General features: G+C 47.9%; 1 protein-coding gene and 1 non-coding gene across 4 annotated transcripts in view; both read right to left on the bottom strand.

The window, feature by feature from the left end:
- GRID1 (glutamate ionotropic receptor delta type subunit 1) overlaps positions 1-21,184 on the bottom strand; it is a 679,656-nt gene that overhangs the window by 437,901 nt on the left and 220,571 nt on the right. The window lies entirely within an intron of this gene.
- On the bottom strand, positions 8,354-8,426 carry TRNAA-CGC (transfer RNA alanine (anticodon CGC)). Its single transcript has one exon. It is a non-coding gene; the product is annotated as a tRNA-Ala (tRNA).

Here is a 21,184-nt window from a genome sequence, read left to right as displayed (position 1 = left end):
GCCATGAGGATTACTTAATTACAACAATAATGTCAACCTTTGTTGATCACTTACTGTGGGCCAAGTACTGCACCAGTGGTCTCCACCACCCTAAAAGCAGACATCTCCATCATAAGAGGATGAAGCAGACACTCAGAGATGGTGAGGAGTTCCCCAACATTACTATCAGCACTGGTAGGTGGTTTTACTGGAGTCTAAACCCAGACCCATCCAATACCAATGTCTGCGCTCTTAAACAGGGCAAATGCAAAGCACCCATTACACAGTGGATTCTCAGCAAATATTTTGTCCCTTCTAACTTACTAAAGCCCTTTTAAGAACGCAGTGCCTGGATTTAAGCTTTGCACCTGGGTGTCCCCTGGTCATCCCAATGACACCAGGGTTCTCACTGGTTAATGGTGCCTCAACCCCACTGAGCCTCTGTGCAGCCTCCCATGGCCACCCCCAGGAAGCCTGGGCTGCCTGACCCACACCAGCCTTTGTCCCATGATATGGAGCTCACAAAAGCAGTTGTCCTGATGCTCCAGAAACCAAAGGGCCAGTTTGAGACTATAAAAAATAGTGCCAAATGAACAGTCCGGCAGATCTTTCTTTGTGGAAGTACGGCTTCATCAGTTCAGGCCGCTATAACAAAATCACATAGACCGGGTGCCTTAAACAACAAACATTTGTTTCTCTTTATTAGTTCTGGAGGCTAGGAAGTGCAAGATCAAGGTGCCAGCAGGTTCAGTTGCTGATGAGGGCTCTCTTCCCTGTTTGTAGAGGGATTCCTTCTTGCTATACCCTCACATGGCAAAACAGGGAGCTCTGATCTCTTCCTCTTCTTCTAAGAACACTAATCCCAACAAGGGGTTCCACCCTCATGATCTCATCTCAACTTAATTACCTCCCCACCTCCAAATACCACATTTGGGTTAAGACTTCAACACATGATGGGGTGCGGGGGACAGATACAAACATTCAGTCCATAGCAGAGTGTTTCTGAAGGGAGCATTCTCAGGAGTGAAGTCAACAGGGATGAGAATTTTGTATTATAATAGACATCGCTAAATATTTTTTACCAATTTACCCTCTTGCCAACAGTTTGTGAAAGGGAACATTGGCCTACAACTACTTTGTAGAAATAGAAAAATGTCCAAGATATATTGCTAAATTTAAAAAACAAACAAACAAATGCATACTGTGACCCAACCTTAAAAAAGAAAAAAGAATACGCTATAATTACATGACAATATATATGCGGAGAAAGATGGGCAGATACACACTGAATCCTTGATGATGATTATCTTTGTAGGGTGAGCAACAAGCCTTGTTCACTTGTAATCATGTAGGGATTGATCATGGTTGAAGTTGATACAACTGTCTCTTAAGTTTGTAAGCAGAAGAAAAATATTCAAGGCACTTTTCAAGAAAAAGAGAAAGTGATAAGGAGCTAAATGTGAAACAAAACAAACAAAAAATTCCAGATATGAAGAAAATGCAATGGAGCAGCAATTTTCCAGCATGGCTTATCATCAGAAACCATCTCTTTCTTTTCAACAAAATGAATTTAGATGAAAATATTACGTGCGAGAGCAGTTTCTTGACCCAGTTTTGCTGACCATGGCACCTCTATTCCGGCAGCGTCCAGGTCTCCACTCACACCCCCGTGTCAATGTAGTTACTAGACTACTGTCCCCGTATGAAAGAAGTGCATGCTTACTATTAAAACTATGATTTTTAAAGCACCCATATTCATTCCACCCTCAAACAATCATAGTTACCGTTTCTGTTTAACTTCCTTCCAGATGTAGTTCAATGCAAAGATCCCTAGGATCTCTTACATAGTTATAACATGATGATGTGTACAATCTTGCGGCTTGCTTTTCCCCTCATAGTCTGCGTGTTCATCTAATGCAAGTGGGCAAACATTCATGGAACGATACTCGATCACTTGGCTATTCCATAGTCTCCTTAACCACTCTCCTAACGTTGGCTCTTTAGATTGTCACAATTTTTTATTCAGCTGTTTTGAACTATATTGTGCAGAAAGCTTTCTGTGTAATTAGGATAATCCCTTAGGAGAGATTCCTAGAAATGGAATTACCAAGTAAAGGGTTTAAACATTTTTATGGTTCCAGATATTCATTACTAAATTATCTTCCAGAAAGTCTTCACCAGTATACAATAGAAAAGGCAAGCGTTCATTTTACCAAAGTCTCGCCAGCGCTGGGTATTCTTTGAGTGGTGAGAAATGGCATCCTGTCTTAATTTGCTTTGCTTTGATTACAGCTGAGGTTTTAGTGGTTTTCCATATGTTTGTTAACAAGACGCATTTCCTCTTGTGATTTGTTTGATAATGTTCTTTGCACATTTATCCACTGAGAATGATCAGTATCATATTTAAGTTTCCCTAAGCCCTCTCTGTCACCCTTCTGTTATGACTCCCCTATTTGTTGACTGCCTTTGGTGCCCACTTGAAATAACACTAGTTATGAAATTTTAGATTTATAGAGCACTCATCACAAGCAACCTCTGGTTTGATTGTTCACAACAGTCCGATTCGTAGGACAGATGGGATTTGTAATCCCCACCTTACGGAGAAGAAAGCAGAGGTCCAATGTGATTAGATTTCCAGGGCTACATGACCACTAAATAGCAGGGCTGGGACCAGAATGTGTCCTTCAATTTCAGGGCGCAAGATAGTGCAAAGGTTATGAGTCCAGGTATGTAAACCAGCTCTACCCTGACCATCTGTACCGCCTTGAATGGGCAGACCTCTCCAAGCCCCAGGAATGATAGCAGCGATTTCCTCCCGGGGCAGGTGAGGGGGCAGATGAGAATGATAGATGTGCAAAGCTGAGCACAGTGCCTGGCTCACTGTAACTGCTCCATAAATCATTAATGCCATAAACACTTGCTGATGCCTTTGGGGCCACTCTCCTGGGTCCTGGGAATGAACCATGGGAATGCAGAAGTTCAGAGTCTGGCAGGGAAAATAGACAGACTGCCAATCCACGTGGAAGGCCTCACAGACGCATGTACAAGGCACTGAGTGGGCATGACCCAGACTCCTTGTCCCCTCACCAAGACAGAATCCATCACCCAAGGTCAAATTCAACATTCTGATCTTTCTCGTTTGGGCAGTCTGGCTCTTTCAGCCCAGTGTCACCCATGAGGGGTCATCAGACCAAACAGAATGACTCTCATAAATTTTCCCACGTCCCATCCATCAAGCCCTCCCTCCATTTCTCTGCCCTCAGCAGGAAGAGCCTACGTTTTTCCTGAACATGTGCTTCTGTGATCTCTGCCCAGAGGCCCAACCACCCATCCTCAGGGTCTGACCACTTCTGAGTCTGCAGAGAGCTGCCCTTCTGGGGTCTCAATAAACAGGGGCCACTAGTGGCTGGAGGTAGCACAGAACAGCCACTGGTGTCCCCGAGGCCCCACGCTGTGCCTGACTCCCGGGTTGCTGAGAGGGGTGCTTGGGACCCACCTTCAGCACCCTCATGGGACTGAGCTCTATCTAATCTGGTCAGTTATTCTGACTCCGCAGGGACTCTGGTGCAAGGAAAGAAGCCAGAGCGTGGAAATTGGCATGAAGGGAGGTGCAGAAACAGCGCAGCACTGAGGAAACCACATGAGCTCTCAGTTAAAGAGATCCTGGTTCACCAGATGACTTTGGACAAGTGACAGTCTCTCCCTGCTTCAACGCCTTATCTCTGAAGTCAGAATTCAAACAGATCTTGCTTCAAAGGTCAATCATGCACATTATTGCAATCATGTATATAACTGAGTCCCCGACTCTCCCAACAGCATTCAGGCATTCAGCATTCAGAGTGATAAGAGTTGCCAATTACTGAGCACTTCCTGTGTGCAGTACTGTACTTCAAGCATGTCTCCTAAATTCATCTCACTATACTCTTAGCATAACCTCATTCAATCATTGAGGCAAATATTTACTGGGCATTTTTCTAGGTGCTGGAGATGCATTAGTGAATGAAACAGATACATGTCCCTCCTCTGGTGAAACTTACATTCCAGTGAGGAAAAGAGAAAATAAACAATAAATAAAATGTATATTAAGTTACAGGGTCATGAGTGTTTAGGAAAACAGTAAAGCAGAGAGGAGGGATAGCAAATGTCTAGCTGGTGGTTAAAATTTTAGGAGGTTGGTCAGGGAAGGCTTCCCTGGAAAGGTGACAGTGGCAGTTTGGATTACTGGTAATATTCACAGCCCTACTTGCTTTGGCAAGTGGGATGTTAACAGACATGACGTAAGCTAAAGCTTGAAATATGCACATACAGGCACTTGCGTTCTTATACTTTGGCCATGGCCAAAGGACAGTATCTTAAGGATAGAGAGCTGCTCCTCTAAGCTCTGCCCCAGCCAAGATGCCAGGAAGCGAATCCACAGGAGGAAGAAAACCTACCCAGCCCAGCCTGGATGAGTCACCCCAGCCAGCCTGCAGGGGTGCATGAGAAGCTGAATGCCAGTGAAATTTGCTGGGTTGTTTGTTATGTAACATGATGTTGTCATATTGGTGACTGATAGAGAGACTTTGGGGTAAAGACCCTAAGGAAGGGGGAGAAGGAGAAATGTGACTCTCTGGGGGAAGACTGTGTCCGCTGTGCCAGGCAGAGAGGAGAAGTGAAGAGATCATACCAGGAATATTCAAGGGACAGCAAAGAGGCCTGGGTGGCCGTAATGGAGGGAACAAGAAAGAGGGCAGGAGGAAACGAGGTCAAAGAGATGATGCGTGGCTAGATCATGTAAGACGTTAGAAATAGGATGACCGTGTAATTTATCATCCAAACCAGAACATGTTTTTAAAATTGAACTATCATTTGCATATAGTAAAATACATTCTTTTTCGTGTACAATTCTGAGTTTGATCATCTTAGACCATCGTGTAACCAACCCCCTATTGATATAGAGCAGTTCCATCACCCACAAAAATTCCTTGGCCTCTTAGGGCCAATTCAGCTAGCAGCCCTGGCAAATACCACTCAGTTTCCTGCCCTGTACTTTGGCCTGTTTCAGAGCACCATTAAATGGAATCATGAGTATCAGGCCTTTTGAGTCTGGCTTCTTTCACTCAGCACATGCTTTTGAGAATCATCCCAAGTTTCTGTGTGTGTCAGTATTTTGCTCCTTTTCGATGCTGAATAATATTCCACTGTATGGATGTACCACAGTTTGTTATCCATTCACCACCTGAAGGACATATAGTTTACTTCCAGTTTGGGCTATCATGAATAAAGCCACTACAAGCACTGGCATACAGCAAACTTGGACAATTCTGAGAGTGAATAATTCTTTTGGGCAAAGAGGTATAAATGGGGACCATTCCATGAAGATGGGGAAGTGTGTTCACCTGACTTAGGTCAAGGTAGGGACTTTGGCTGTTCCCCTGGAAAGATGGGAAGCTATGGGAAGATTCTGAGCAGAGAAATGACGTGATCAGCTGCCATGTTAGCAGGATCATTCTGGCTATGGGGCCAAGGACAAAAGCAGGAAGGCCAATCACGAGGCTATTGTCATAATGATGGTGGGACAGACCAGGGAGGTGGCCATGGCAGTGGTGAGGAGTAATCAGATTCCAGATATACCACAGGGAGAGCTGAAAGAATTGTTGATGGGTTAATTATGAGGTGTGAGAGAAAGAAGCATCAAAAACAACACCAGATTTTTGACCCGAGCAAGTAAAGGTTGCTTCGCCCACTTTATAGAGGAGAACACTGCAGGCTTAGAACGGAAAAGACATTTGCTCATGACCACACATCAAGGCAGCAGAGCCAGGACTGGTGTTCCAGCAGCCAGCTACTCGGCGTCACCACACCATTTGCCTTATGTCAAAAGGAGGAAGCAAAAGTTCTCCTCCTAAGGAGAAATCGCATGTTGGGAGTCCTCCAGACACAATTCCATTCCGACAGCACAAATGTGCCCCCTCCAGGAGAGGTCCTGCCAGGGGTGAGTTGCCAAGAGGCCCCAAGGGAGGGAGCTGGATCTTCCCCTGGGCTGTTTGCAACCAGAATATGAAGCCTGGGGAAGGGCTGGGGAGCAGGGATACGAAGTGAGGACAGGCAAACAGTAGGGCCTGGGGGCCCTGACCACACCCCACACTCGTCAGCCCACTGAGTCTGTGCATTGCAGGAGGATGGCTGAGCGAGACGCCGTGTGGGCATTGGCTGCCACTCTGCTTTCCGAGGTCGTCCACGGCAACCCGGTTCCTTCTGGGACTAGAGGTCCGAGCTGGCACTGAATTCCCTTTGGGGCCCAGGGGGGGAATTCTGGTTCCCTCAGTAGTTCTGTGTGACCCTGTGACAGAGGCCACAGCCCCCTGCCTACCCATAGGCATCAACTCAGGGCCTACAGCTAGATTCACAATTTGACCACTAAGGAGATTCTACCACACCCCCCAAACCATGGGCTGCCATCCTAGCTCATGTGTCCGGGCGCCCGAGGGCAAGCGTCAGCCCCGGGAGCTGGGAGACGCTGGGGATGAGCAATGACATTGCAGACAGGAGCGGGAGGTAGGGGGGGGGCGGGGGGGGGGTTCCCACTGCTGGCCAAGCGCCACCTTTCTGGTGGGTGGAGGGACAGGCCCCGCCCCTTCATTTCACTGTATCTCACATTTTGGCCCACACAAAGTTCCTAAGAAAGGATATGCCCTGCAGCCCAAGGGTAGCAAAGCAGAGGGCAGTCACCCTGCTACACAGCCACCTCCTTCTACCTCAGCCATGTCACTGAGACAGAAAAAATCAGTACTTATCACTGTCAAGCCGAGCCCTGCACACTGGGAAATAAGTTAGCCGTCCAATGACAGACGCTAGACGGACACATCCCTCAGTGTTCCCACTCACTACCTCTAGACGCCTATCACAGATTGCTCCTCTCAAACGTCAGAAGGACAGGTCCCTCTGCTGTCTTTCTTTCGTAAGCACGGCTTCTGGTACGGCCCTCAGAGTCTATTCCAACCACACACACACACACACACACACACACACACATGCACACACGCACACGCACGCACGCTCCAGTCTGTGCAGAGGTAGGTGGGGGCCCCTTCCACTAGGTATGGCACCGTCCCATTTGCCTGCTTCACTTTTTTCAAGATCACAGAGTTGACAAAAGCAGGGTCTGGGAGACACATGGACCAGGGTTCAAATCCCAAACCTGTCACTCTCTGGCTGTGAACTTGGTGCAGGTCACTTAATCCCCAAGCCTCAGCTTCCTCACCTGTAAGATGTCTCGAGCTATAAGAAATAAACGTGCTCATGTGTAAATGTGCCCAGTAGATAGGAAGACCTCAGTCCTCTAGAAAAGCTACCAGGTAGCCTAGCTCAGAACCTGCGGTGTACCTGCAGGCTATGCCCATCCCACACCTGCAAAGCTCCTCAGTGCTGCGGGGAAGGTCTTAGCAAGTGCAAGGGTGTTGAGGCCTCTCACACCTGTATCCTTTAACCTATGGAGGGCACAGCTCACAACCACTTGCTTGGCCGGGGGCCTGGAGTCCCCTCCCAGGGTACAGGTCCCTGCTACAAGGACAGCCCAGACAAGGGTATGCCCACCATGTGCAATGTGTCCCAAGGCCCAAGGTTCAGCCTTAGCTGGCGGCAGACTGGCAGATAGGGAGGACCAGAGAACAGCTCATGCCATGCATCTGAGGGATCCTCAGCAGACTTAATGCCAAGAGCCATCCATGCTTCCTCTGATGGGACCCAGCCTATCCCCCCACCCCAGCCCCCCAGAACAGAGGGGCTCTGCCTCTGCCCCTTCAGTTTCAGACACACGCCTGCACCCAAGTTCCCACCATACTCCGATTCGGCTGAAATTCAGCCCCGATGCCTTGCTCCCATGACCCTCCAGAGCCCGACAAGGCTCATTGGGCCTTTCCATGCAGCTGGCAGTCAGACAGCACACTGGAAGGCAGGTCTAGGGACATGAGGCAGGGAGGACAGGAGGGCAAAAGCCGCAAGTGAGAACTGGGAAACCAGCAAGACCTACAGCCAGTGGCAGGGCTGCGGCGAGTCCCGGGCCCCCATGCACCTCCACTTGCTGCTGAGATGAATTTGCCTGACGCATCAATCCACCCACTTCTGACTTCATGACTTATTCACATAATTACACCTGAGTTTTAAAAAATACTGATCTACAGCTGCTCTAACATCTGGATAAGGGTATCACTGCATTCCTTCCCAGGAAGTTGAGGAACACTTTGAATTTAATGGGCTATGTTATTTTTTGTTTTTTGTGGTTTTAAAAAATATTTATTTATTTATTTTGGCTGCGCCAGGTCTTCATTGCAGCATGCGGGATCCTTAGCTATGCATGCACACTCCTCAGTTGCGGCATGCGTGTGGGATCCAGTTCCCCAACCAGGGATCGAACCCAGGCCCCCTGCATTGCGAGTGCAGAGTCTTAGCCACTGGACCACCAGGGAAGTCCCTGGGCTGTGTTTTTACAAAAAGTGTTACCCTTCTTCAAATACCTGGGAAGAAAGCCGAATGATACGGGCACTGGGGTAGCTTTCATTTGCTCAAGGGGACAATGAGGGAAGGGACAGTCACTTCCAAGTCACGGTCATTTCCCCGGGGGGCACAGTGTGTACCCATTGTCCAGGTGAGAAAACTGAGACCCAGAGGTATCGACGGCTCGGCCCAAGGCCCCACAGTTACTTAGTGAAGAGTTAATCAGGAGCACGTCCTCGCTACCGCCCGCAGCCTTGTTTGCCTCACCACACCATGCTGTCTTCCAAGAACATTACAAATTTGCTCACTGTTCTTGCCTCCTGCTGCTTGCACTCTATTCTCAAGCTTGAGATATACCCTTCTTAGGCGCACAGCTAGAGTACGTTGAGAACATTTTTCTTCAAGGAAAGCAGAGTACGAGGGGCCGCTGCCCCTTACCAGTGGTGTCCTTGGCATATGGAGCCCTCATTCCCTATTCGGCAAGCATTTAGTAAGACCCTTTTGCATGCCAGGCACCAGGCTGGCACTCTGGGGGGAAAGGTGGCCATACCACCCTCTATAGCACAGATTAGAATCTAGTGGGCAAGACTCACATTAGTCAAATAATTATGTGACTGATACATCACCGCAGAGTGAAACATGCACTCTGCAGGAAAAGCCCGGGGTGCCATGTGCATATCTAACAGACCTGGGTATGGTAGGGCACCCAGGAAAAGCTGCCCCAAGGAGCAATGACTGGGCTGAAATGGAAAGGATGACAGGAGTTAGTGAGGTGTGCAAAGTGGACACAAGAGCAGCAGGGGCTACTCCAGGGAGAGGAAGCCAGTGTGAGAAGATTCTGGAAAGGCGAGTCTTCTCATTTGTAAAAGGAGGGTGATGATACCACCACAGGGCATGGTAGCCAAGACCAAGATGATGCTGTTCAGGAGGCTGGCACCCTGACTCTTTTGACCCTGGAAATTTCCCATCAGCCACAATCCAAGGAGGAAAATAAAACCTGACACATGAAGATTTTCACTGAAACACTGTCCAAAAAATCTGACTGAAGAATTGGAAAAAGTTACAATGTCCAATAACAGGAAACATTAGGTAGGTTATGGAACATCAATTCTTTCTCTCAATCCAATCATTTAAAATGATCATTAGGAGGTCTTTGCAGCAACACAGGAAATGTTTATGCCAGGATGTTAGGTCAAAAAAAAAAAAAGCAGAACACAAAATTGCATCTAGATTATGAGTGACTCTTTATGAAATAGGTGTGCATGTGGTTAGAGAAGAATACAGAAAATGAAAAAGGGAACTGGGCTAGGCAGTAAGGTTATGAAATTCATCCTGATATTTTCAGAATGCCTTAAAAATGAGCAAAATAGGTGTTAGACTATGAAGAAGGACTTGCATTCAGGTGTGAGAATGGGAAGAGGGGCCTGCCTTCGGGAATGGGGATGGGAGGGGGGAGACTTAAGTTCAAGTTCAAGTTCTATTCCTGGGTGGCACACACTTGGGCCAAGTCCTTCACCTCTGATTCCTGCTCCATGAGGTGAGGGTGGGGGTGTTTCAGTGAGGTCAAAGGACACGTCTAGGGAAGCACTGGAACAGGATGGAAAGTTCAAGTGGCAGAGTGGAGGTGGAGCAGTTCTGCAGCTGGGCAAAAGCTCCAAGATGAGGTCATAGGAGTTGTTTGCTAAGATGGATGGAGAAGGTAAAGGCACTCAGAGGGAAAGAGAAAAATGAACTGACGATGACAAGGAGGAGGTTAGGGGAGGGGTGAGGTCAGAGAACCCAGACACCTGTGTGGGCTGAGGCCACACCTGCCTACAGAAAACCCAAAGTAGACACAAATGGATTATTGCACTACAGGCCCAGGAACAGGAGGTTTTCACTGTGCAGACACAGCAGGAACGTTAAGGACTTGAACCCAGATGTTACTCCTGGTGCTGTCTGAGTATGACTCTTATTGCCTTAGGTAGCCCCTGACACTGGTGGTGATGCAGCCAGGGGCTTATAGGCCATCAGCCTGCAGTTACCACTCCTCCAGTCTGCTGGGAATCTCCTTCCTCCAAGCAGCCAAAACACCAAACTTCAAGGGCGTGTCCATGAGCCTCCAGACGGGCCCCCAAGCAGCTCACCACCTACCTGTATCCTCTCCAGGGCCTCACATTCCCCCTGCGTGCTTGCTGCTCTGAAAGGGAACCCAGGAGTGGGCTGCAGCCCTGCACCCCTGCACCAGCCCAAAGAGCTATTCTGCCCAAGAGCGCTGACAGCAGAAGTGTGTCATGAGAAGATCCACAGCTACCATGACCTCGATCTGAAAGGTGTCCCTTGAAAGTGTCCAACATACAAGCAGCGCAAGTGTTAGAAGCAAATCCTGAGTCAGGCTGCCAGCCCGAACCCTAGCCAGGTTAGCAATCATGTCAGTTTTTCCACATAAAATGGAAATACACTTTGTTTACATCTCTACCTTATACGATTGAGGGGATTCAATGAGACAAGACACAGAAAGTGCTCAGAAAGTGCCTGGCCTGTGGTAAGCCTCTACAAGTATTAGCTGTTATTATTACTGCCTGCTTGGAAAGGAGCTGTTATCCTTCTGTTGTCCTCTGGCACTGGAAACTTCCATGAGAAAAGGCGTGTACACACACACACACACACACACACACACACACATCTGCATGCACACACACACACGGGTGATATTTGGGAACCCAGCTCCATCTCTGTCTAACTCTCCACAGAGTTATTTACATTTTCTCATTTGCCTTTCTTCTAGTCTTTCTGATTTCCCACAGTCTTTGATTTGTCTGTCCTGTGTTCAACAGGGGAGGTCTTTGATCACTTTCAAAATTCCGTCAGCACTTTTTGGAAGAGGCCCACGCATCAGAGGGCCCACAGGTGCCTGTGAGTCTGGCAGTTTTTGTGTTTGATCACTCGGTCTCCCTGAGTTATTTCAGGGCAGCCCTTGCTTCAGCTGGCTTTCATCCATTCCCACCCTGGCCGGCTTCCCCCTCGGAGCCCGTTCCCTCCCTGCACAGCATCATCTGAGTTTGCTCCTCTCCCAAGCCCTGAATGCCCGCCCAAGTTCAAAATTCCAAACATTCATTCCACTTTCCCTTCATTGCCCTTTGCTTCTGCTTTTCTCCTGACCCTTTTATAAGCAAACACTCTTCCAGCCATGGTTAGAGACTGGATATCTATCACGACATGCATTTGCCTTCCTGTTTATCTTGCTTTAAGGTGTCTTCCCTCATCTGTAAGTCAAAACAGCCATTCCCTAAATTCCAGCAAGGCCTCTGCTTAGCAGCTAAGCAGTGAACGAAGGGAAAAAGGAGCAAATGGAAGCGCAAAGAGAAAGAGAAACTACATGTTCAGGGATGATCACTCACCCCAGCACTGCCAGGCGTGAGCACGGCTCACAAAGCTCTCAGCAAAGGGCTCGGGTGCCCGACACACAGAGCCTCACTGACCTGCCCCAGGGTAGGGGCCTCTGTCATCAGGCCCAGGGGCCATGGCCACCCTCGGGGTCACAGTGGCCAAGCCATGCCAACTCCCTCGCACACACAACTCCACAGAAGAACAGCAGCGCCCACTACTCTGTGTCCCGATGCCAGATGGCCCTTCAGCCCCAGCTGCAAGAAGTAAGGCCTGGACATCATATGATGGTCCCACACCCAGATGTCCATCAGATCACCTGGGGAGATTTTTAAGCATCTGATCGACTGGTCACAACCCTACAGATCCCTCCTAATGATCTAGAGCGGGGTCTGGGCCTCAAAGCTGTCTGAAAGCTCCTTAGATGCCTCTATTGTACAGGCCAGGGTGAGACCACTGCACTTCCAAAAGCTGGGACGCAGGAACCAGGAGGCTGGGATCCAAATCCTGCTTCCACAATCCACCTCCAGCAAGTTACCCCACCTCACTAGGCCTCGGTGTCCTCAGTTATAAAAGGGAGGATCAAAATAGCACTCCTGGTATATAAAGTAGAAAAGGCATGTAAAGAGCCTAGCACAATGTCAGCACTCAATAAACACTAAGTACTCCCGTTTTTCTTTCATCCTGGGGTCATATCCCATCCCAATTCTCTCCCTGTCCACCAGGAGGCCTCTGTAAAGGGCTTTGCAGAGGGAATTGGAAAGGCCCCTGGGTCTGTCTCTGGGGTTGGGCTGACTGCCCCAGGCAGTAGGGAAGATGGTGTGGGTCACAAGTGCTTGTCACAGGACTACTGAAGCACCCCCACTAGAGCCACGAGCTACTGGGAAGGAGGACAGCATTCCTAGAGAGAACAAGGGGTAGGCGGGGCACCAGGGGGACTTCCAGTCTCTACCACCCACAAGCCCAGGGTTCAAGGCAATTCTCCTCAGGTCACTGTTCGACAGGTATTCCAGGACAAGGCTCTCATGACTCATTCTTCCTCCCTCTCCCCAGCTGACACTCATACTTTTCATCTGAACAAGACTCTGAAAGAGTCAGTCAGATGGGGTGGGCACCTCAATAGCCCCAGAAGACCCTCAGACTCCGAGTGTCCATGTGTGTCAACTTAAATGAAGAATCAACGTTAATAATCAGGTTTAACAACCAAATAAAATTCTTCATTCATTCATTCATTTGCTTACTCAGTAAACTGCAACTGTCCAGTTGTTGTCCTCTGGCGATGGAAACTTCCACTACTCCTATACCAGGCATAATGCTGGATGTGGGGAATGCAGAAACAAATACAGCCCACTGTATCAGTAAGCTCTTGCCACACTAATGCCAGGTAACAAACCACCCAAAATTCAGTGGCTCCAATAAAGATGTTAAAAAAAAAAAAAAAAAAAAAAAAAAAAAAACTCAGTAGCTAAAATCAACCGTGATATATTTTTACAGATGTGTGGGTTGGTTGGGGCAGATCTTTTTCTCCCTGCAGGTCTGTGGGTCAGTCAGCTCAGTGGCTCTGATCTGACCCTTATGTTTCTCATCCCCCTGGGACTAGTGGATTACCCAGGGCTTATTCTTTCTCCTCTTAAAGGTGAAGGTGGTAGCAACTCAGGAGGAGAGGTGGACACACCCTACATCTCTTGTACCCAGGCTCAGAACCAGCACCTTGTCACCCCTGCTAACATGCTATTGGCCAAAGCAAGACACAGGGCCAAACCAAGCCAAAGCATGAGAAAGTATACTCCACCCACCAGGAGGCCACAGCAAGGGCGTGATGAAGAACTGGGGGTAACTATTCAACTGGCCACACCCAGCCTCTGCCCTTCAAGAGTTCCTCTTGGCCAGCACAGAGAGTTCAATGTATCAAGAATAATTGCAGCACAATGTGTTTTTGCCCCAGTCATTGGGGCCATTGGGGACCCAGAGTCTTTTCTAGCCAGAAGGGAATGTCCTCTCTCTCATTCCCCCTACATACATGTCCTGTAAATTAGGCCCAGCAGTTTTGACCCCGTTTGACATGTGGGGAAGAGGCAACTTAGAGGGATAAAGGGGCTTGCCCAAGACACACTCAGTTGCCTCAGTTCTCCACTATTATTTGAAAAAGGAAGTAGATGTAGTGTGCATAGCTTCCCAGGCTAATAGAAACCAGAGGTGAGCTGGTCAATAAGTCATGCTCTTTAAGGAGGTCCAAAAAATCCAAACTGATGCGAAGAAGCACTCATGAACTGGCACAGCCTTAATCTGCAGGAAGGTACCATTTTTTGGAAAGAAAATGCACACTTCTGGAGGACTTCCATGTTCTGAGCATACTGCAGATACTGTCTCACTGAATTCTCAGGGGAACCCTGCAAGATGCTGTGAGGTGCTGGCTCCATTTGATGGATGAGGAAATGGACAATCATAGCAACTAGAGTCCTTTGCTCTGAGTCCCACAGCTGGTGGGTGGCAGAGACAAGGCTGCAGGTAGACACCTTCTGTTTGAAGACCTGAGTTGCCACTCAATGCCTTAGATGACAACACAGGAGTCATCCATGTTGGCCCAGGTGAGGATAAAGCACAGGCGAGGCCAACAAGGAACAGATGGGCTCGCAGAGAATCCCCATGCCATGTCTATAGGATAAGGGGTGGCTCAGTTCTCACCAACAACCTCCTGGGATGGACCTCATTGGCCAGCCTGCGGGATATGCATTCTCTTCCCAGCTCCTCAAGCAAACATCTGTTTTTCTCAAAGCTGTGAATGTCACATCAAAAATTTCCAATTACCTTCCCCTTGGTTTTATTCAGCATCACTGTATTGGAGGCATAATTAGTCTGAGATGAAAACCTGTATTGTTCCCTTCTCCTCGGCAATGAAATAGGTTTCCAAATGTGCCAACAGAGAGGATTCTTCTCCAAAAATGACAAACAGCAAGTGAAGGATGAAAGCAGGAGTGAAATACAGATTGATGACAACTGTGGCTGAGTTAGGATGGGGGTGGGGGATGTGATGGTGGAATCTGCCAAGGAGCTCCAGCTCCAAATCTCACCTCCTCCTCGTCTTCTAATGAGGATGGGCCTTTTCTGCAACATAAAAGTGACGCTGATGAAGATGAAAGGCCAATTTCCACTGATATGTTTCCCAATGATACATCATGAGAACGAGGCGCCTTGGGGGGTTGCTGAGTATGGAGGTGTCTGAGCATTCTTCTCCCCAAGGCTGGCAATACCCAGAGCCTGGGGGCCTTGGCCGAGGTGTGGAGGCTTCCCATTGGCCAGGGTTACCCAGAAATGGGGGGAAATAAAGACAGACACAAATTTTACATGAGTAGAAAATACTGCTAGAAGTTGGGTGTTCAAGGAACCAAGACTCAGAGGTTCTCATTGACCCCAAGTCTTGCAAGAGACGAGACATTTAGCCTCTGATTTGTCCAGTACTTGTCCAAGCAAATCTTCAAGGGTCCTATTAGTACAATACGGGCAATGATATCCATTCTGCTCCCACTCTTGCCTTCTTATAGGCTCGCCCCACAAAGCAGCCAGAGGGATCACTAAATGGAAGACAGGTCATGTTATTGTCCTAGAAAAACCCTCCAGTGACTTCTCTTCACACTTAAAATAAAACCCACTTCCTCACCTGGGCCGCAGAGCCCAGGAGGTGCTCCGTCACCCACCTCTCTCACCTCACCATGTCACTCTCTCCCCACCTCTCACTAACTCCAGCCACTCAACCATTCTTGTTCTGTTCTTCCAACCAGTCGGCCTTTATTCCCACTTTGGGACCTTGGCAATGGCAAAGGTCTCCCTTACAAGAGCAAAGGCCCTCATGGGCCTGATTCCATCAAGCAGGTCTTAGCTCAGAAGTCGAAAGCGGCCCCCAGTCACTGCATATCACGTCATCCTATTCTGGGTTCCTTCTTATAGATATCATGTGGTATCATCTTGCCTCTTGCCTCTTCCTCTCGCACCTAGAACGTAAGCTCTGTAGTTGTGGGGACCTCACCTGTCTTATTACCCACCACGCCCTAGCACCTTGCAGAGTTGCAGAGCATCTGACACACAGGAAGGGATCAATAAATACTGATGGACTCAAGACCAGTAGGGAAGCTGGTGGGGCTTGGCTTACAAAGAGGACCACAAGATGAATACATACTACCTTCAGATAACTGAGGGACTGACATAGGGGAAAGAGTAAAATTGTTATGTGGCCCAGAACATGTATCTAAGACTAATGAGAAGCCATGGGACAGATTTTGCCCAACATTAAGTAGGAGCTTTCTCACCGTTGAGCTGCCCAATAACAGAATGGGTTTCCTCAGTTAGATGGCGAGTTCCCCATCTCTGGAGGTGTGTAAGCAGAGGCCACTGTTCGTGCCCATGAAGTCAAGAGATAAGCATCCTTCTAAGTTCCTGAGTCCACAGCCATCATCAACATCCACTTTGGTATCTTCTGTCTTTGTCTTATTCTCCCATCCAGATTATAATCCCCTGAGCAAGGGCAGAGTATCTTTCTCCAGCACAGCCCCACAGGCCATGGCGACAGATGGAGCACACATGTCCACCAGACATGGAGTGGAGTAAAACGTGCCTGATTCCCTTTAAGGTGAAAGCAGGAGGCTCCAGGCAGGGCTATCTCCGTGGGGCCCCATGTGGAGATGGGCACCTTCCTGGCAGGGCTGAGCTTGTGGCCTGTGCCTTCGTCCAGGGACATAAGCCTGGAGAGTGGACAGGCGAGGAGGTGAAAGAGGAAAAGGTGGCAGTCAGAGAACACCACAACCTGCACTCTGATTGCTTGTCCCCCCTGGGAGGGGCTGACATGATTTCCAGCCCCAGACAAGGAACCAAGGCTCAGGGAAGCCAGACTTCTGGTCCAGTCCTACAGTGGGTCTAGGTGATGCTGAGAGTTGAGCTCAGATCTGAAGGATGCCATGACCTGCAATCTTGACATCCTGACCCCCAATGGGACAGACACTTTCCTCCCCATTTTAGACCTATCCAGTTGGAAACATTCTCAACTCATTCTGCCTTTTCCTCTCCCCTGTCTCCGGAGAAATTGAGGCCCCTTCAATCCCCCAAGTCAAGCCCCAATTGGAACTACATTCGGTTCCCTATTGTTTCATCCAGACTCATGCCTGTTCAGAGGGAAGCTGATAGAAAAGTACATTCACATGCTCCCTCCTCCCAGCCCTGTGCAGGCACAGAGCTCTCTGTGCGTGCCACACCTCCTTCCCATCACCTGGGACAGGTACTCACATGGAGGCACTCAGCGCCGATTTGCCAAATAACCACATGTCAGGACAAGTCATGTCAGAATACTCTTCCCCCCACAGCCCACTAACAGGGACCCAGTATCAGCCACTGTGTCTCCTCCAGTTCCTCGGGCTTCCTGGGCTGGTTTGTGGGCTTTTGCAGGAAAAAAAAAAAAAGGGGCAGAAAGGAGGAGTGAGGAAGAGAAGCAAGAGCACATGTGGACTATGAAAGGTGACATATCCAGAGTCTGGGGAGACGGTGGCTTTTAAGAGACAAAGGAGGAAAGAGAAAGAAAATGAAGATCCTCAGAAGTGTTGAGTGATGAACTGGATCTTCTGACAGTCTTCAAAGGATTCAGTCAAGAACAGTTAAGCACATCATTATGTTTCCTGTTTGGTTTGTTTTTCTTTTCTAATGTGGCTTTACATAGAGGCTGGGACATGGGGCACCACCAGTTTTATCTGGATTACAAATGAATGAAATGCTTGTCTCCAGTGATAGTAACTCTGACTTACTACGTTAGCCATATTTAGAATTGGTCACACAAAGAAACATGGCTCCTTATTCATATCATAGTAAAGTGTATTACCCTCCCCACCACAGAAAGGAAAGACATTCGGTGAAAATTCTGAAACTGTAAATGTCTATTTTTGTACTCAACTATGAAAGAATTTGTGAATATATGTAAATATGTTAAATAAATTTTATTGGTCATGTTAAAATATTTTTTAAGCAGATGAATGAGTAAATAAATAAATGAGAACCCCAAATCCATTGTTTAGCTCACAAAGTCATAAGTCTCTCCTGCCTGTGTGAGAAATGATAACAGTCAGTAATTCCTCGGTAAAGATCTGCCCTGTGCTAGGCACCCTTTTACATGTATTAACTCCTTTAGTCTTGACAGCCATCTATGAGGTAGGTAATCACATTACCTGCATTTTGCAGGTGAGAAAAGTGAAACATTCACTTTGGATCCCATAGTTAGTGCTGGAGCCAGAATTCCAACTCAGGAGGATGGTTCCAGCCCCATGTGTTTAGCTACTCTATGAATCTGTGCAAAGATCCAACTTGCTTGCTGAGCCAGCTACCCCACTACACAGGGTCAGCCCCATCCCAGCTGCTCCTGTCAGAAGTAGCCTGTGAGCTGTTGCCCTGAGAGGCCAAAACATGTGCATATCTTGTAACAGCTGAGGGTTAAATGGCAGAAAAATCAACCAAATGCAGTTGTCACCTTCTTGGCTGTAATTGATAAGTGCTTACAAAATTTTATTTCACAGAAACACAATAAGGGCATGAAAAATAGGTATTTGGAAAGCACTGAGCCTCAGATGTTGAGGCTGAGGCATGTCTGCAATACCTCTACCCCCGGAATCTGTCATGCAAACGCCCAAGAGCAATAATGCTGCTCTTCATCCCTTCTCCTCACTAGAGCACTCAGGGAGGAGCCCCAGGGGTGACAGGCTGGAAGGAGCAGGGTTGGAACCTCAAGCAAATTTAGCTTGTCTTAGAAGCCACGAGGCTGGAGACTGCTTATGGGAGGATGGTACCCACAAGCAGAGGGCTTCTCAAGGGCTGAGAATGTGTCTCACTCATCTTTCTATTTCTGGAGATCAGTGCCAGGTCTGACACACATGCAAAAGTCAACATGCAAAAGTTCTTGTGGGTTTGACTTGAATTAATAAGTTGAATTGAATGGGCTTCTCTGTTTCACAGAGTAAAGAGCATGAAAGTTGCAAGACAGACCAGGTGGCCAGGGTTGTGGCTCACCGAGAGGACGTGGGGCATAACCCCCTACTCCTTAAGTGTGGGCTGCATGCTGTGGCATCTTTCCAAAAAGGACAGTATAGGAAAAGGGAAACAAAAAATAACTTCGTGGTGAAGACACTTGACAAACACAACCTCAGCCAGGTGGTCAAGGTCAACATCAACAGTGATCACTTATACTGATAGCACATTCTTTGATGTGACACATTCTTTGATGAGAATGGCACTCTTCCTCTCCCAGTCTAATCATGAGAAAACATCATACAAATCCCAGCTGGGGGACATTCTACATCATACCTGGCCAGTGCCCCTCAAAATCGTTAAGGTCATCAACAGCAAGGAAAGTCTGATAAACTAACACAACCAAGAGGAGTCTAAATGATGACTAAAGCAATGTGGTGTCCTGAATGGGTTCCTAGAGCAGAAAAAGCACAGAAGGAAATCTGAATAAAGCATGGACTTTAGTTAATAAAAATGCATCAGTAATGGTTCATTAATTGTGACAAATGTACAAAACGAATGGAAGATGCTCATAATAGGGGAAACTAGGTGTGGGGTATATGAGAACTCTCTGTACAATCTTCGCTGTTTTTCTGTAAATCAAAAACTATTCTAAAATTAAAAGTTTATTTTTAAGGACTGGAGCCTCATCCTGAGTTCTAGACTTCCAAAATAGTCCTCAAAAGTGTTCCCTTTTCCCGAATTATCCCTGCCTTCATCAGTGCTACGTCAACGCTCACCCAAATATCGCCACCACACTTCCTCCCTGGCCCCAGGCCCCCACCCAATCCACCCTGTTCCCTGAGGCACGCCCATGTTGCAATGGCTCCCCTATCTTCAGGGTTGATTCCTGCCCCTAGCACTGCATCTGGGGTCCTTTCACAGCCTTGCTTCTTACTCTTCCTTTACATGCCTATTGCTCTTTCCCCCAAAAGCTATCTCACCAGCTTCCATGTCCTTCTCTCGCTCCAACGCCTGGGATGTCCTCTGCCCACTGTTTACCCAGGCTGACTCATGCCTGTCCTTCAAGACTCAGCTTATACATTGCTTCCTACAGAAAGCCTACTTTTGCCCCAGGGGGGGATATGTTGGCTTTGGTGGACACCCCAATCATACCTACACTTAAATCTATTCTCTATTGTTGATGATTGCCTACTTTGAAGACAGGCACAGTGCTCTCACTCAGGTATTTCTAGCTCCAATCTTCACCAAATGTTTATTTAACAATGAGTTAATCACTAGGGGAAAAGGTGGGGTAAAAAAATAGTAGGCAGCATTCCAGGACTTTTGTTCCTGGGCTTTAAATTACAGATTCTATGCTTCAGAGACCCATCAACCTTGCTAGAGTCCTATGTAACCACATTCCATTATATGGCAAATGTAATGGTTACTAGATTTAATTATAGCAGGATAATTAATGTCAAGGTATTGCCAGTTTGGACATAAATATTAAATATCACCTCAATGTAACTATTCTCTAATGCTGTGATGACTGGGCTTGGAAATACCAGTTTCTGATGAGAGGTACCTTTACCATGGGGGAAGCAATGCCAAGTAGGACTTCTGCTTTGCCAACTGCCACTGACCTCCAGGAAGCATGCCTCTGCCCTGGCTTGAGGCTGAGCTCCTGGCACTCCTAACCCTGAGATGGGCTCCATCTCTTACACATGCAGGCACAGACCACCATACCTGGGCTTCCTCTGGCTAAACCAAGGACCTTAGACAGAGGAATTTCTCAAGGGATCTCTCTAGGACCCTTGGGAGGTTCCCAAGTCACACATCCTTTCATGACCTCAACTTACCTCCATAACAAGAAGTAAGAGCAACCATGAGGAATGAGGGACTCTCAGAAGCTATGTCAAGGCAGAGACAGTACAGCCAGCTCAGGGAGGAGGTGTCCCACCTGCTGCAGACCAGGAAGGCCTCACCTTGGGCCTCCAACCCTCTGCCATGCCCTCTCCTCCAGCCACTCACAAGCCTGGCTCTGGCTCCATCCTCAGTGTGATTGTGATTTCATTCTGTGCCTTAACAAAAAACATTGTCTCCTGTCAGTTGACTTCTGGCTACTCTCAAATGCTAGGACCATGAATGTTCACACCACAAAAGCCAAACACAGGATGCAATGTGCCACCCTGGCCCCTCTCTCTCCCTGGATCCAGCCCTGACTCGGGAAGAGACAAGCCCAAGCTCCCTCCTGGCTTGCTGGAACATTTATAAATACTAGAGCCCTGAGCAGCCATGTAATAAATCCTACCACCCTAAGGCCACCATGCTGTGAGGAAGCTCAAACTAGTATATTCAGAGAGACATGTGAAGAGGGAGAGATGTC

This window comes from Kogia breviceps, chromosome 2 (genome assembly GCF_026419965.1).
Source record: "Kogia breviceps isolate mKogBre1 chromosome 2, mKogBre1 haplotype 1, whole genome shotgun sequence".
Taxonomy (NCBI): domain Eukaryota; kingdom Metazoa; phylum Chordata; class Mammalia; order Artiodactyla; family Physeteridae; genus Kogia; species Kogia breviceps.
Note: the sequence above shows the minus strand (reverse complement) of the source record. Positions and strands in the feature narration are given on the sequence as shown.